This window comes from Diorhabda sublineata, chromosome 5 (assembly GCF_026230105.1).
Source record: "Diorhabda sublineata isolate icDioSubl1.1 chromosome 5, icDioSubl1.1, whole genome shotgun sequence".
Lineage (NCBI taxonomy): Eukaryota > Metazoa > Arthropoda > Insecta > Coleoptera > Chrysomelidae > Diorhabda > Diorhabda sublineata.
This window is the reverse complement of record NC_079478.1, coordinates 15,293,871-15,309,615: the sequence shown is the minus strand read 5'-3', so window position 1 is coordinate 15,309,615 and position 15,745 is coordinate 15,293,871. Positions and strand designations below refer to the sequence as shown.

General features: G+C 30.0%; 1 protein-coding gene and 1 long non-coding RNA gene across 9 annotated transcripts in view; one reads left to right on the top strand and one right to left on the bottom strand.

The window, feature by feature from the left end:
* Positions 1-15,745, bottom strand: part of LOC130444656 (cytospin-A-like) — a 170,514-nt gene that overhangs the window by 38,169 nt on the left and 116,600 nt on the right. The gene's annotated exons all lie outside the window — the stretch shown is intronic.
* LOC130444657 (uncharacterized) lies at positions 14,666-15,640 on the top strand. The gene is made up of 3 exons (XR_008909982.1): positions 14,666-14,920; positions 15,045-15,260; positions 15,381-15,640. It is a non-coding gene; the product is annotated as an uncharacterized LOC130444657 (long non-coding RNA).

Genomic DNA, 15,745 nt, shown 5'->3' with positions numbered 1-15,745 from the left:
GTTAATTGTATGTAAATATAGATTTGGGGTCTCGTATACACTGGGACCCAAAGGATCTACTGTGTCCCCCTTCTTTGCTGCGATACTGGAGAACCCAGTGTTTACAGTTGACCAATCAATCCCACTCCTTTTAAAAAGTCTAAAATGTGGGATGACTTTAATTGCCAGACTTCTTCGTCTTCTATTTCAAGCGACCCAAGGTGTAGTGGTCTGGAGTTTCTTAGTCTTTCACACTTCGAGAGACTGTGGATAGAGGTTTCGTCCTCTGTGCAATAAAACCTGTACGCTACATTATCTGCTAGGTCTAGCGTCTTCAGGTGTTTGTTGAGATACTTACACTATGTCGTCCGGAAAAACAAATATATGAATACAAAAAGTATATTCAGTGAAATTGTAAGTGTCATATCCAGAAGAAGTAATTTATCGACCTAAGCTCTTGGTGGTAAATATTATGGTTTTGAAATTGTTTCTAGCTCTAGCTTCTTCTAGCTCTTTATCTGCTTTGCCAACTGACTTAACAATACTAAAACAGATGTTTCTAACGTACCTGTCAAATAAACGTCGTTACAATCACTTCTCTAGGGATTGTCATCGCTATTTTATTTCAAGGAACCATTATCGTGATATTTAATTCTACTGAACATTCCTATAGGAACTTTTGATCCCACCTTTCAACTGAGCTCAGCTATCAATAGTTTATTCGATTTTTTGGTGGACGTCTTGTTTTTTTTTAACGATGTGACACGAATTAGTAGCAACAGGGTATTCAACTATTTATTCCAAAAATTCATATTATTTTTTCAAATTCATCACCAATGCTTGGAGAAGATCCTTAGTTCGATATGGTCGATGAGCTTTGTCTTGCTAGAAAAGGCTCATAGACGTCCATATTTAAAAGTGGTTGAAGTGGTTTATACAACATCATCATCATAACGCCCAGTTGTCATACTCCCTCGTATAAATACAAGTCGAGATCAGCTACCATAACTAATGGTCCCCCAAATGATTATGGTAATAAGCCTATGTACCTGATTTTCAATCATCAAACCCATTATCACTCTAACCCCTCTACGACTATTACAGCACATAATTAGAATCACAGTTTGTAAATTATAAATTATATGAATAAAAAATTATCTCAATTACGTTATTAAATGTACACATAATCTTATATTTTTTAGGTAATAAGAGATAATGACATAAAATAACCAAAATATATCGCGATAGGTCCTCTCTGAATCTTGTTCTGCTATCTACTTTAAATCGATACATTTACAAGGGCTGGTTGGTTTGCTCTGCCCCTGATAAATTTATGAATAAAAAAATTTTTCAACATCATATTTTAAATTAGAATGATGTTTTTAGTGAAAGAACGAATTAGAGTCGCATCTCATCATCAAAATGGATCGTGACGAACAACAAGCGATGATTAAAAACATACGTTTCAAAGAGTTAACCTTAACGCAAATTTATAAAGATTTAGTGGATACATCAGAAGAATAATATGGTAAAATGTGGTACACACCAAAATGATTTCAAAAACGTTTTAGTGAATATCTAGAAAAGTGAGATTGGGGCATTTGCACTTGTACTATTTAACAATGTATTACTCAAACCATATCATTATCGAAACAGAAATAGTCACTGTAAAACAGTGAAAAGCTCTTGATGAATCCAATTTATGGTTATATAACATGCATTAAATTCCCATTAATATTACATTATATTATGATAAATTTGAATAGCTTAGTTTCATTGTTAAAACCATATAATTAGCGTAGACTTGACATATTTAATTGTAAAAATTGACTATGGAAATACGTAGGTGGAAATATATTAACTAATAAGAGCTACCAGGTTGTCCTCAATTAAATTATAGAATGAACAATGAATAATAAAATCCAATTATCTACAATTAATGGTTATAAAAATGGCAAGTTCGTAGTGACGCAACCCATTCTAATGTTTATTATTTGTTTATTATTTATTATATCATATGTTAAATAGTAGTGTCGACAGTACACAAATTACAGGAAAAATTTATTTCCAAACTAGTTAGATATAGTTTTTTTGGTTCGATTGACAATTTGCATCCCAACACAAGAACGGAGAATACAGTGCTCATACTGAACATTTCTTCCAATGATCCTTTTCCTGCGAGTAACTATTCCAGCAAGAGCTTTTTCCACTTTTCTGTTAATTTTCCTTTTTCCGGAAAAATATTGTGCTTTGTTAATTCAAATGGATCACTCTATGTATTTTGTGTTTTTAGAAATCCTTAAGAAATATTGATTTCTTTTCATGTAATATTCTCTGTGCCTAAATGCCTTTCGGTTATAGCTACATTTACAGTATCTCCATCAAAGTTACAATATTTGGATGGCTACGATTGAATAAACTCGTTTAATTTGAATATTCTTTAATAATTTATGTGCAAATAAAAATCTCGTAACAAGGTCTAGTGACAGTAAGTTTGAAAAAGTTTAACGATACTGGTGCAGTAAAATATTTATCCAAATCATGAGGCAGAAAACCTACAACAACTGAAGACAAATCTTTAAACTTTATGTCATGTTAGAAGTAGATTCATATTTGTGAAGTAGAAAAATGTTGAATTTTAGAAAACATACAGTAAAGGCGATTGCAGCAGATGTTCAAAATGTTGTTCATTTACTTCAATACAACAAGTTCTGCGATTTTTAAAACTTTGCGATACATTTTGTTCTATAAACGATGTTTTTTAAGTGGCCCCACTATAATCTAAAGGATTCATGTCAGGTAATCGCGGAGGCCATTCGATAAAACTACGCCTTCCAATCCATCTTCTGGGAAACACATTATTAAGGTATTTCCTCACCACACACGCATAGTGAGGTGGAACACCTTCTTGTTGTAGCCAAATATTGTCGTTTGGGATATTGTTATTGTCTGAAAATTTCTAATAATGAAGTTTTCTCTAAATGTAATTAAAAATACTTACTTGGATTTGGAAATATCCGAACCAACTCAGGTATAATACTATTTTCCAATAAATCTAAAGTTACCCTCAATGAAAAAGGGAGCAATTATTTTGTCGCCCGTTATTCCAGCCCATACATTCAGTTTTTCGAGATATTGGATGTGGGATTCCCGCATCCAACGAGGATTGTTACGTAATTTGGATCGTTTTAATTGTAACATATTTGCAAACTCTTTACGCCTACCAAAATAGTCTGACAACTCTTGAACCAGTGTTACATTATATGGATAAAATTTATTATCACATAACATTTTCATTACGAAAGTTTGCGAAATATCAAGTTCCCTAGATATTTGTCTAGTACTGAAGTGTGGATCATCTTCTATCCGGACACAAACATCTCTGACTAAACCAGTTTCGTTAAACTTTTTCACTAATTTACTGACAGTAGATCTTGTTAAGGGATTTCGGTCAAGATATAAATTATTAAAGATATTACACGTTTCTTGTTGACTTCTACGCCTACCACCATATCCTAATATCATTACAATATCAATTCGTTCTTTTTCCGATAAACGGTCCATTGTGACTTTCAATAAACTTCAACAATAATAATTTATTGAAACGTCAAATTTGTTATTGTAGCAATTATAGCCACCTAAATGTATTATTTTAACTTCGGCGGATATAACGCAAATGTAGCTATAACTTCGAAAATATGGCATTCAGGTATAGAGAACATTAGATGAAAAATAAGTATTTCGAAAAGCGAAAAATATACATGGTGATCCATTTGAAATAAGAAAGTTCATTATTTTTCCGGAAAAAGGAAAGATCTGACAATAATGTAAATACCACCATATACCAGACGTACCACAAGACCCTTGTACTCAAAAATTTATAACAATCGTACAAAACATATCCGAGATAGTATAAAGATTCTATACATAAAACTCATTCTGTATAACCTCACTTTTACAACGCTATGAATGGTGGAATATGTAATTGAAGTGAATTGTTCAATCCTTTAAATAATCGTATTTTCTGATTGATCTCTATGTTCTTGTCTTACGCATCCAAACATATATAAACTAATTTGTCCAAGACCTTTGGTCGCCAAAAAGCCATCATCCTCATTGATTTAAAAACATCAAACTTAAATAAAAACATCACATCAACTAATTATAATAATTAAATACAACGTTGTGAACCGCCACGTATTTAAGCGTTTCTTTAAAACCCACCCTGGTATATCAAGGAACTCTTTATTTTATAATAGATAAAGTATACAGCCCTCGGTTATTTGACAATGATTGGTTATATTTAGAAAACATAATATACACACATACAGAGTTAATCAAACTTGTGCAGTACACAAACAAATTGCAGTAAATATTGAATATTTTATTAATTGTTCCTAAAATAAATAATAGCTGCGATCTTCTACAATTTTTTTCGTATTCAACAATAATTGAATCAATCTCTCTCTCTCTCTCTCTCTCTCTCTCTCTCTATATATATATATATATATATATATATATATATATATTGTTATGGTATGAATATATTCAAAATAAATTATTAAATAATAATAAGATATAAATAAACCAATAAGTTCAGTTCTGTTATTCGGTTACTTAGAGCAGTTTATCACAATAAAATAAATAACATTCTTTATATTAAGTTTTGGCCAACACTATATTCTAAATTATTATTTAATTTTGACAAATCCTGTATAATCAAAGAATTTAATCCATAAATTGACAGATAAAAACAGGAGCACCAACTTCAAATTTGTGCGACCAACATAAATTTTAAGGTTATAAATGATAAAATATAAAAATTTTGACAACTGCAATGATAAAATTAATAACATAGGAATGAAATAAATACAACAAAGAAATTATAGAATAATATTATTTGAATAAAGTCACAATAATTTAAAAATTTAGAAATGACAATTTAGTAAAAGAAAAAAAAAAGAAGGGATGAAGAAGAAAATCAACAAAAAAAAATTTTTTTTGGCAAGAGAAAAAAGAGTAAAATAATTTTAATTGAAATTTAAAAAAATTAAAATCTTGATAAAAAAGGCATAAAATATTCAAAGGATTGATAATTAATAATTGTATAAGTGTAGTAATAAGAAATTAGTGATAACAATTAAATAAAGTGAAATAAGTGAGAATACTCACAAAGGGACAATTTCCAAGATAAAGAAGTTGTGAAAAGGAAAAGAACAGGAGTGGAACTACAGCGGAGTATCTGCTTATTCTGCAAGGCCGTAACAATTTCCAATTAAAGAAAAAAAAATTAAAAAATACAACATAACAAACACTTAAGGTACTGTTCTATTAAGTTTAAGTATTTCTTTTAGTATATAATATTTGAGTTCACATTTCCATATAATTTAGTTTTATGAATGTAATTATGAGTATGAATGAATGAATGAATGTTTGTAAAATAAAATAATTGTAATAGCTAGTTAAGAAATTGTATATTTTGAATATTTTATTCATTATAAAGAACAGACCCGGTCTTAAAACTATTATGGTCTGACCTTATAACCATAACAATTTATCGCAATAAAATTTTTTTAATTTGACCCCACAATATAATACCCTGAGAATAAAAAAAATAATAATAACATAATAAAATAAAGAAATTCAAATAATTATTAATGGCGCCCAAATTAAAATCTGATTTTATTTAAAATAAAATTTATAAAAATAAACATTACACACTATTAATACCATAACAATATATATATATATATATATATATATATATATATATATATATATATATATATATATATATATATATATATATATACGTACTCGTATTACATTATTGTTATGTATGAATATCAACTTTTTATCTAAGTTACAGCATCCGACATTTGGGCGCCCTTTTATACACATTCTTTAAACAAACTATGGTGTATTCGATATGTTTAATTAAATGTTTATCTTGTATTAATGAACCAGATAATAAGTATGTGATCCTTTTTAATATTTAGAAGAAACACTTGACTTATTGTTATTAGATTACATCATTTGAAATAAATTTTAATAATCAAATTGTTTACTATTAGGAAATTAAAACTTTTCTAATTGGTCTTATACAATAATTCGCATCAATTTCATGGAATATGAATATTTATCAATTTCTTTAATTTCTTAGACCTTTTGACATGTTTATGTTTCAAAATATTCTCCATATAAGGTTTCTTCTAATTAAAAAATAAGTTTCTTTCATAATTTTTTAAAAACAGATGAACATTTGAAGTTTCGACTTCTTTTAGACTTTATAATATTTTGATAGATCCCATAATAATTAAGATTATGCATGCGTTTTCCTTCTACTCTAAAAAGATCTTCTTCAACTTTAATTATCCATTTTTATGTCGATCTGGGCCCTACTGCAATACGGAATATGTAATCCCTTATTTCCTCCAAATGTGTCATATCCAGTATCATCTTATTAACCTCACCATATCTTCGGTCAATTATCTATGTTCCAAGTTTATTTTTATTTAACATTATTTTCTGATAATTTGAATAATCTTAACAGTTCTCATCATCTTTATTTGCATTTAACAGATTTCTTACTTTCTTTCGGCAGTTTTCAAATATTATAATATAAGGTATCACAATTTCTCTACTTTTTCGAATTATCTTGTTTTTACCATAATCTACCGATTCATATTCCTCCAAATCTTAATATTATTTGTTTTTACTTGGTTTATTTTGAATTCCTTTATTTCACCTTGTTATATAATAAAAGTACTTCTCTTTAATCACTTTTTTTGACCTTCCTGTGTTTCTTTTATTAATTTTCCTTATCACATACTGTAATGCTAAATTAAATTGTTGAATATGAATTATGTATGAATGTAAATTATTTCTAATTCTATTTTATAGTCATAGTTCATAGTTTTCCACTATTTCATTTTGATGTACGTATGACATCTACTCGTATAGTTGATTTTCCTTGTATAAATCAGCGGTGATATTCTCCTATTGCATTTTTTGGTATCCATACTAATCTTACTGAATACACTGTTCTCACCACCACTACACCAACACTCACAATTATATTGTCTGACGCGCATTTCGATAACCAAGTTATCGTCTTCAGAGACTGAAGGTAAACTGTTAACTCTGAAGACGATAACTTGGTTATCGAAACACGCGTCAGACAGTGTAATTGTGAGTGTTGGTGTATTGGTGGTGTTCAGTATGAATATCGCTAACGGTTCCAGAAATTCCGACTTACTTACTAATCTTGTTTGAATTAATGATGCTATATCTTTTACACTGTAATTATTGCTCAGTAGTTTTTACAGATTTATTAGTTTTTATGTATTTTTATTATTTGGCATATTTCTCATTTTATTTATTTATTTTTTTTTTTCGGCAAAATTATGATAAGACACCCTACAACGATCATCATGAAACTATACATGGCTATTGATATCACGGGAAATCGATTTATCATATTTATTTGATGGGGAAACATTTACTTTCGGATATACTGGAAATTACCATTATCTTAGGTAGGCTTACAGATATCCAACTATGGATAACTTTATTCGATAGATCTCATCAAGTATGTAAATGCATTATCTTCACTAAAAATCAATAGATAAAATGAAAATTTAGTAATTTTTGTAAGGTTAGGTTAGGTTGTGCTAGAGACTGAAATAAAGGTAAACCTAAATAATTTTCTTCAATCAAATATTAATATTGGACTTGAATCTATAACGTTTACATTTGAAAATCTTTGTGGATTTCATCTATTAATGAAATGAATGAGTCTATTTTTGATTCAGGATATGTATATTCTATGATTCTTTTATCCCAATATTCTAAGGTACATGCCTATCGCGGAAGAATGGTCTCAGAGGTCTCCATCTGACTTCAATTATTTAGGTATGAACCCCGCTATCAGAAACAACTCTTTCTTTGTGATTGACCCACTCATGAGTGTGGCCTTTATTACTAAGGCATCGATAGGCTAACCAGCCATCTGTATGAATTATGCTTCCTGGAGCGACGTGCTTTTTTTGATAAAAATGATGCATTTGCATACTTTTTTCACATAAACTTCTGTGCATGCGTCAATCATAATGACATCACACATAGAAAGATCTTCGAACAAAAATATCCATGGTTCGATATCTGTTAGCCTTCCTAAGACAATGGCCACTTCCGGTATCTCAGGAAGTAAATGTTTCCACATAAAATATATATGATAATTCCATTTCTCATATGATGAATAGTCTATGTATATAATTTCATGATGTTCGTCGTGAGGTGGTTTATCATACTCGTACCATCTTTTCCTTCAATTAATCCACTCTGTATTCTAATTAGTTTTATTTCTTCTTGGTATTTCATGATTCCTGCTTTTATGATTTTTTCTAGTTCTTCTGTTGTTGGTTCTTCTTTCTTTCATATTTCTCATCCCCTTTTCTTCCTCATGTACAATGGAAATGCGAAGTTACTTCTATTTCATATCTCCAATCATCGAAAATCGTTTCCATTTTAGTAACAATTTATGAATACTCAATCTTTTATTACGACTTATTACTTTTTAGTTAACTGGAAGTTAAGAAGATTACAAATGAATTTTATCACAATAACTAGAACACAAAGTTTGTTTTAATAATTCCAAATATATTTACACATACGGCATATCAAAAATATTAACATGTTTTCACTTTGTGAATACATTAAATATACAATGTTATTAAAGTCGAAATAAAACTGTCAGCTGCAGCTTAAAAAAATTTATATATAGAAGAAATACGGCCCGAGTACGAAGTCGGATAAACATTTCACTTCCAAGCAAATTTTCTAAGAACATCAATAATCACTTTCTGGCAAATAAACAAAAAGAATAATAAGTGTTGTAGGTAATTAAATTAATCATACGTTTAATTGCATTTTAAGTATTTCTAAAGTTTATTCTTTGGGCTCAATAACACACGCAATTAGTGTAAAAATTCAAACAGAAAAGGAAAAATATGCGCAAAAATTTCTTAGAATTGAATATTCCATCTGTATTAGTTTCCAGTTGGATTACACTTGAACATCCGATAACTACATTCTAAGAGTGAAAATTTTGAAAAAAAAAACATTTTAAAGTGAAAAATAAATGGGAACAGAAATTTAAAGGAAAGTTAGTCATACAGAAAGTATTATTTTTAAATAATTAGCTGAGTAGTCTTCCATTAAGTAAAGTTGAAATCCTTTGCAGCAATTGCAGTAGTTTCAGGAGCAATCAATATTTCATAAATATGCTCGGCACTTATACCAAATTAAGAAATGAAATATAATGTTTACTCCTCGTATAAAATTAGTTGAACATCTAACAAACCCTCAGTCTGTGTGGACTCATCATCTCCACTGTTTAGCAATAACAACATCGAATCGTAAACATAAATGCATTTCTATTCGCCGAAGCTGTCGAAAGGCGTATGTACACAATTTCTTCGGAATATTCCTTCCAGACAGTCTGCAATAAGCAAGTGTGGCTGGGTGAGATTTATTAACTTATAAATTTCTTTAATGAACGGAAATGTGGCGTTCTTTAGACCATGAGCGAAAGAAGACATGAAATTGCACAGTAATGTCAAAATAAAGATAGTTTAGAAATATGCGTCAAGTTTTGTCAGCATGTGGTTTTAAACACAAAAAAACTGAATAAACGGATGGCAATAACCGTATCGTCATGGATCATTCGATGGCGACAAGTTCTAATACACATAATTTACCTAGATGAAACATGGTTTGACAGTCATGATGTAGTAAATTTCAGTTGGGTTGACAATAGTAAAAATTGTTGTTTTAATGGGCCATGTTCTAAAGAGAAAGGCATTCTGCATTCATTACACGCTGGAAGGAAAGACGGTTTCTTGTAATGCTTTATAATATAACTTTTTTAATGAGCAGCTTTTATCTACCATTCTTCCACAGTCAGTAATCCTTATGGACAACGCATCCTACCACTCGTGGCAACTCCTTAAGATTCCAAATATTAGTAGCAACAAAGCTCAAATTTTAGCATCTAAAAAAATATTTCTATTCCTGTCAGCGATCGTAAAAAAGACCCAACGAACAAAGAATTGCTTACTTTTATTAAAGGTCTAAACTTAGAGAAAACTTATTATATTGACAAGCTGTGCAAAGAATAGGGTCATACTCTTCTCACACTACGTCCTTACTATTGCATATTTAACCCTAGAGTTAATATGGGCAAACGTAACATCAGAATTACGAGAATGTAATCAGTTTCCAGAATTGAGTAAAGAGGTTGTAGAACTCATAAAGAAAGTTCTAGCAGCAGACTGCCAAGAGTTGTGGAAAAACTGTGTTGAACATGTTATCAAATAAGAAGATAAGTATGCGGTATGTATCACCCTCTTTACAACCCTTCATAATTTAATAAAATGATGACTCTAGTTCAGACGATTCTGACTACCATTATTATTTATAAAGATACTTTGGAATTGAAATGTTTTTTTTTTGTTTCATTTGTAAGAATTTATTTTTGCTTTGTAATAATGATTTAATATTCAATTGTAGCAAGTTAACGAGGTATAATAATGATTATTTTCTAAGCTCCAAGTAGGACTACAATTAAGTGAATCAGTCTAAATAATGGCGTATAATGCCGTCTAATTAATAATAATTCGATATACATACACATACATACATATGTAGAAGATATACATATTTTTTAAAGTATTTATAAAAATAATAAATTTATAAAATCTACAACAATGGTAGATTAAACAAAATTGTCGCCAAGGGTTTTTATAATCTGCAATTGATATTGGAAGAGCTATACCATAACAAGTAGACGTAACATTCCCGTACTTTATGGTACAGGTAACAATGTTTATTTACTATTAAACTATTTTTTCACATATTACAACCATATTCAATTTTAATGCATTTCAAACAGTGTGGTTTTTAAAAAAAATTTCCTTAATTTTCTTTTTTAGAAAAGTTTTCATTAAGAAAAATCTATTTATTTATTAACGTTTCTAATGTGAATCAATCTATAAACTATAGGATTGTAAGCTGCGTTTTTAAACCATTGAGCTATCGAAGCTATTTTACATTTGAAACCGCATTTTATAATCCAATTAAAAAAAACTATTATAGAATGAAAAAATTCAAAATAAAACATTCTATTGAATATAAAAATAAAGTTAAATGAGATGTTTTTCCGAAAACAACGATGCTGATCAGACATATCGTGATATTGAGACATCCTTGTGTATTATAGTTCCACTCGTACACATTCAATAATGCATGATCATTAAGCTCTCAAAACGATTTATTCGCGTTGGCTATCATATAATTCGACAATCGCTCGAAGAAAAGCTCGTGGCGATTGGTGTAAAGAAATGCTGAGAAAATTCAATTGTAGTGCTTCAAAAGTCGTCTATAAAATCATGATAGGCGACGAATCATGTATCTATGTATATGAAACCGAAATTAAACAAAACTCGACTGTTGGGGTCTTTTTTTGAAGACGAGCCAAATCCAAAAAAAGATGTTCGCTCATGAAGCACTACAAAGCAAATGGTCGCCTGTTTTTTCGTAATCACTGGACATGTTGCCAGCATCTTAGAGTGGTAAATTCTGAATGATACATCAGTATGTGTTTGCCAGAAGAAAACCAATCGCAGAAGATGAATTTATCTCTATCACGACAATGAGTTCAAACAAAAACGTTTTTGAACAGTCAAAAAATCGATTGATTGGTCATCTGCCTTACAGTCCTTGTTCGGCATCCAATGATTTCTTCTTATTCCCGTATATCAAAAATAAATTCTGAGGTCAACACTTGAAAAGCGGTTGATGCGTTCAATGGGGGTATAGGCAGATATAAAATTACAAAGTATCTGCGTACACAATCGAAAATAACAAAAAGTATCTGCACGTTCGCAGTAGAAAGAAAAAGGTCTAATTAAAAAATAAAATAATGATTTGATATCTGTTTCACGTATCTGGAATAATAATATGTAATAACAAATCGTTTCACACAGATTTTAATCCATTTAAACAATATAATTGCATCCGTTTATCCACTGATTTTGATATTCAATTTTTAATGTTGTTTTTGCCTTGTTTAACCAAACATTTTGACATGAACTCCAAAACAACACTGTCCCATTTGGCAGTGGTCCATTGACCGAAATCATCATATGATGACGAGCAGTTTCATCACTTCATCTTTTATTCATCTTTTATGCGATTACTGTGATGTTAGAGATTCGCAAACTGATTCAACGGACAGGAGTATTGAATCAACACATATACACTGAAGAATTAGTTCAATATTTTGATGTGATCCTTTACTTGATAAAAGTATTTTAATAATGTCAATACTAGTAAAGAGTTTGAATTCAATTTGAAGCATATGCGTAGTTATTTCTTCTAATTTATGAAGAAATGTCCTATATTGGATCTGCAGCAGATGAATATCAATATGTTTCAACTCAAACACAAGATTTTTATGCGATGTTGATATCTGCGCTTGCCGATATTGTGTTTCTCAGCCCTTTTAAATGACTGAAATTTTTCTGCAACAAAGCAAAAGTATCGGCGTACGGCGTCCGCGCGTGCTATATGCCTCTATATTATACAACTCTAGGTATGGAAATGAAAAAAATGCTTCGACAACTGATTCAAACGAATGCAAAACTTTATTGATTTTAATGGACAATATTTTGAAAAACAATTGAGCCATATTCAATTATAAATATTTGATTTTTTTGTACTTAAGTAGCAACCCTAATATCACCCAAAACGCGAAAGGAAAATTTGATTAAAGAATTCCATCCAATCAAACAAACTACCAGACTAAGTTAAATAAAACTCAACATCTTATGTGGATGCTGAACGACCTAATTATTCTTTGTTTTTTTGATGAAAATATCAACGTTTCGAACTTTATAATTTTTAAATAACGATTTTTGTTAGATAGGTATCCATTTAAGTATGCTATAAATCTGAGGTAATAGCCGAGTGAACATTATCCATTTATCCGAAATGCGATGAATAGACAGTTGATAGATTGATCATCTAGATCTTCAGATATAACAATTCTAGATTTAGATAGATAGATAGATCTAGATAGAATGAAATACAAAGTTTAAAAAAACCGCTCAGAGAAAAGGATTTGCTGAGCTTACTCCTATAAACTAAGGAATGTAATCAAAAACTTTCATAAATATACCGAACTAGAAAGTGAATTGTAAGAGGGAACTAGGAATTTAAATGAAATAAAGTTTACTAATATTTAGGTATTTTTTGTGATAGTCAAATCTCCTGTTCAATTTTATTATAGTTGAATCATTCCGTTTAAAGTTAATGTAGTTTGGTTCTTTTATTAAATATTTATTTATTTGATCTTTTTTTCCATTTGTAACTGGGAGCTTGTCAGTGTTATTTATATTATTTTAGGGACATTTTAGGATTTAGTTTTGAATCCAAGGACGTGGATATTTTTCATAACACATGAAGAGAGCATGGTGTAAAGTAGAACGAGTATCTCTTGACAAAACCAAACTTCCAGTGCGCAGAGAGAGTACAGATTCGACCAAACTAGGATGGAATTTACCCATTCTTACAATGTCATTATGTCAATATGTGGATGATAACAATATTATTACGTATGTCTTATTATGATATTTAGAGAAATGACACAAGAATTTAAGGACTAAAAGGATAAAGGGATGATTTTCGGTTAGTTATGATATACATTGTAAGGCTAGGTAGTAGACCGTTTCCTCACAAAAAATGCAAATTTCATTAGCTCAAGTAAGAATTTAACCGAAAATAATCACTTTTAATAAACTTTCATTAAACCAAAATCGCAAATCTCAAGGTTTCTGATATCAATTTTCTAACGGAAACTATTAAGAATTGGTTTAATAATATATGGTTTCATTAACTGATTAACTTTATTTAACTTCTTAGTCCCTTTAATTATAGATGAATTCAAAATTCATTCAGTAAATTTTGTGTCAATGTTTTCCTTCGACTCGACAATGGTAGAAGAATTCAATTCTTAACAGATACAACTTTAGCTATAAAAATAATAACTAATTTTTTAATAAACTATTATCGTTGGTTTTTATTAAAAATATGAATAGATCATTTAGCTGTTGAAGAACAAATTAATATTTCAATAAAAGTGAAAGAACTTAACATTGAACGTAGGAATAATTAAGAACAACACGTTTAATAATCTATACCCTAACCGAAAACCCATAACAAATATATTATGAATTGATGGATACGACTAGTTCTGTAAAATATTTATACAAATCAGGGTGTATAAATACAATGAAATTAATAATACAGAGAAAGAGAGAGAGGTAAAGTACGAATCAACTAAGAAAAGGCCATACGCGTCATAACTGACAAAGTCCGCAATAATTTCCTTCTCTCTTAGGCCCATCCCATTTATGTGACAGTGGCGTTTTTTACGATTGTTCGGTATTTTTAATATAGAAATGCAAGTTTCAAATAGACTGGCAACGCGGCATGACTGCCGCATAGTATAAATCAGAATTCGAAGGGAAATCGTCGCTTAACCATGGATCTCTTCCCATTGCGAGTCCCCCTTCGATGTTGCCAAGCCTTTACTTAGGAAGGAAAGTATGGTAATATAAATAATTTGCGCTTATGGATGCGCAGATGCATAACCGACCGAACATCGGACATTCAGCATTTAGTATTGTTTGTTGTTCAGTAGATAGTGTGATTTATTGTGTTCGGTGTTATTTTTAGTCTGTGCCATAGTTTATTCTACAGATAGCACTGTTTTTGAACATTAGAGGCAAAATCGTTTTAAATTATGTCCACAAAAAGTTGAAAAGTTCATAAAAAAAGAGGCAGATGAAGGAGTTACTATTCCTTTGAAAAATTACAGGTATGTAGCAAGATTTAATTCGAAAAGTAGGTTGAAGAAATGCGGAGTTTACACATTTTTATACAGGCACTTACTTATTGAGTATCATATTTTAAATTAGAATATTAACATATTCTAGTACTAGCTGCTACTGGGGTGTCAAGGTCTACTTTTCAGAAGATATCAAAAGAAGCTCAAAAAGTTGATTGGGGAGGGCCAAGCACATCTTTTCAATCGCCGAAAAAAATACGTAACACTAAAAAAAGAAAGCTGGATCGTATCTCGCCAGATCAGATAAAATCTATAAGGGAAATTATCTACGATTTTTATGTACTGGAGAAGAGACTTCCTACGTTAAACTGTAAGAAATTGTTTTTACTAGTATTATAAAGTCATGTACCTACTTAGTTTAAGGTTTACTGTTGTTACTATTCAATTTAAAAGAGCAAACGTGCAATGCTAAATTATGATGAAATTACAGGTGTTTTGCAGAAAATTAATGACCGGCAAATCTTGACAGAAGCAATAAATGTAAGCAGCTTGAATCGACTCCTTAAAAAAATTGTTTCAGGTAATAATTTTGATTTTAAGTTGTTCATTACTACGATAATTAAAACCTTGATGTCTATCACAGTGATTTTTTTTGTATATAAGTAATATCTTACTGTAATATATGTTTAAATCTTTAAAATACATTTTTTTGTATTTTTTAATCTAATAAATGTTTTGTTGCGAACTGCATTAATTTTTATTTAAATAAGAACCTACGCCACTGGTATATCAGTCTGAAGCGACAGAGAGGGAATATTTTAAAGTGAGGCAGACGATAACTAGTCGATGACGCCT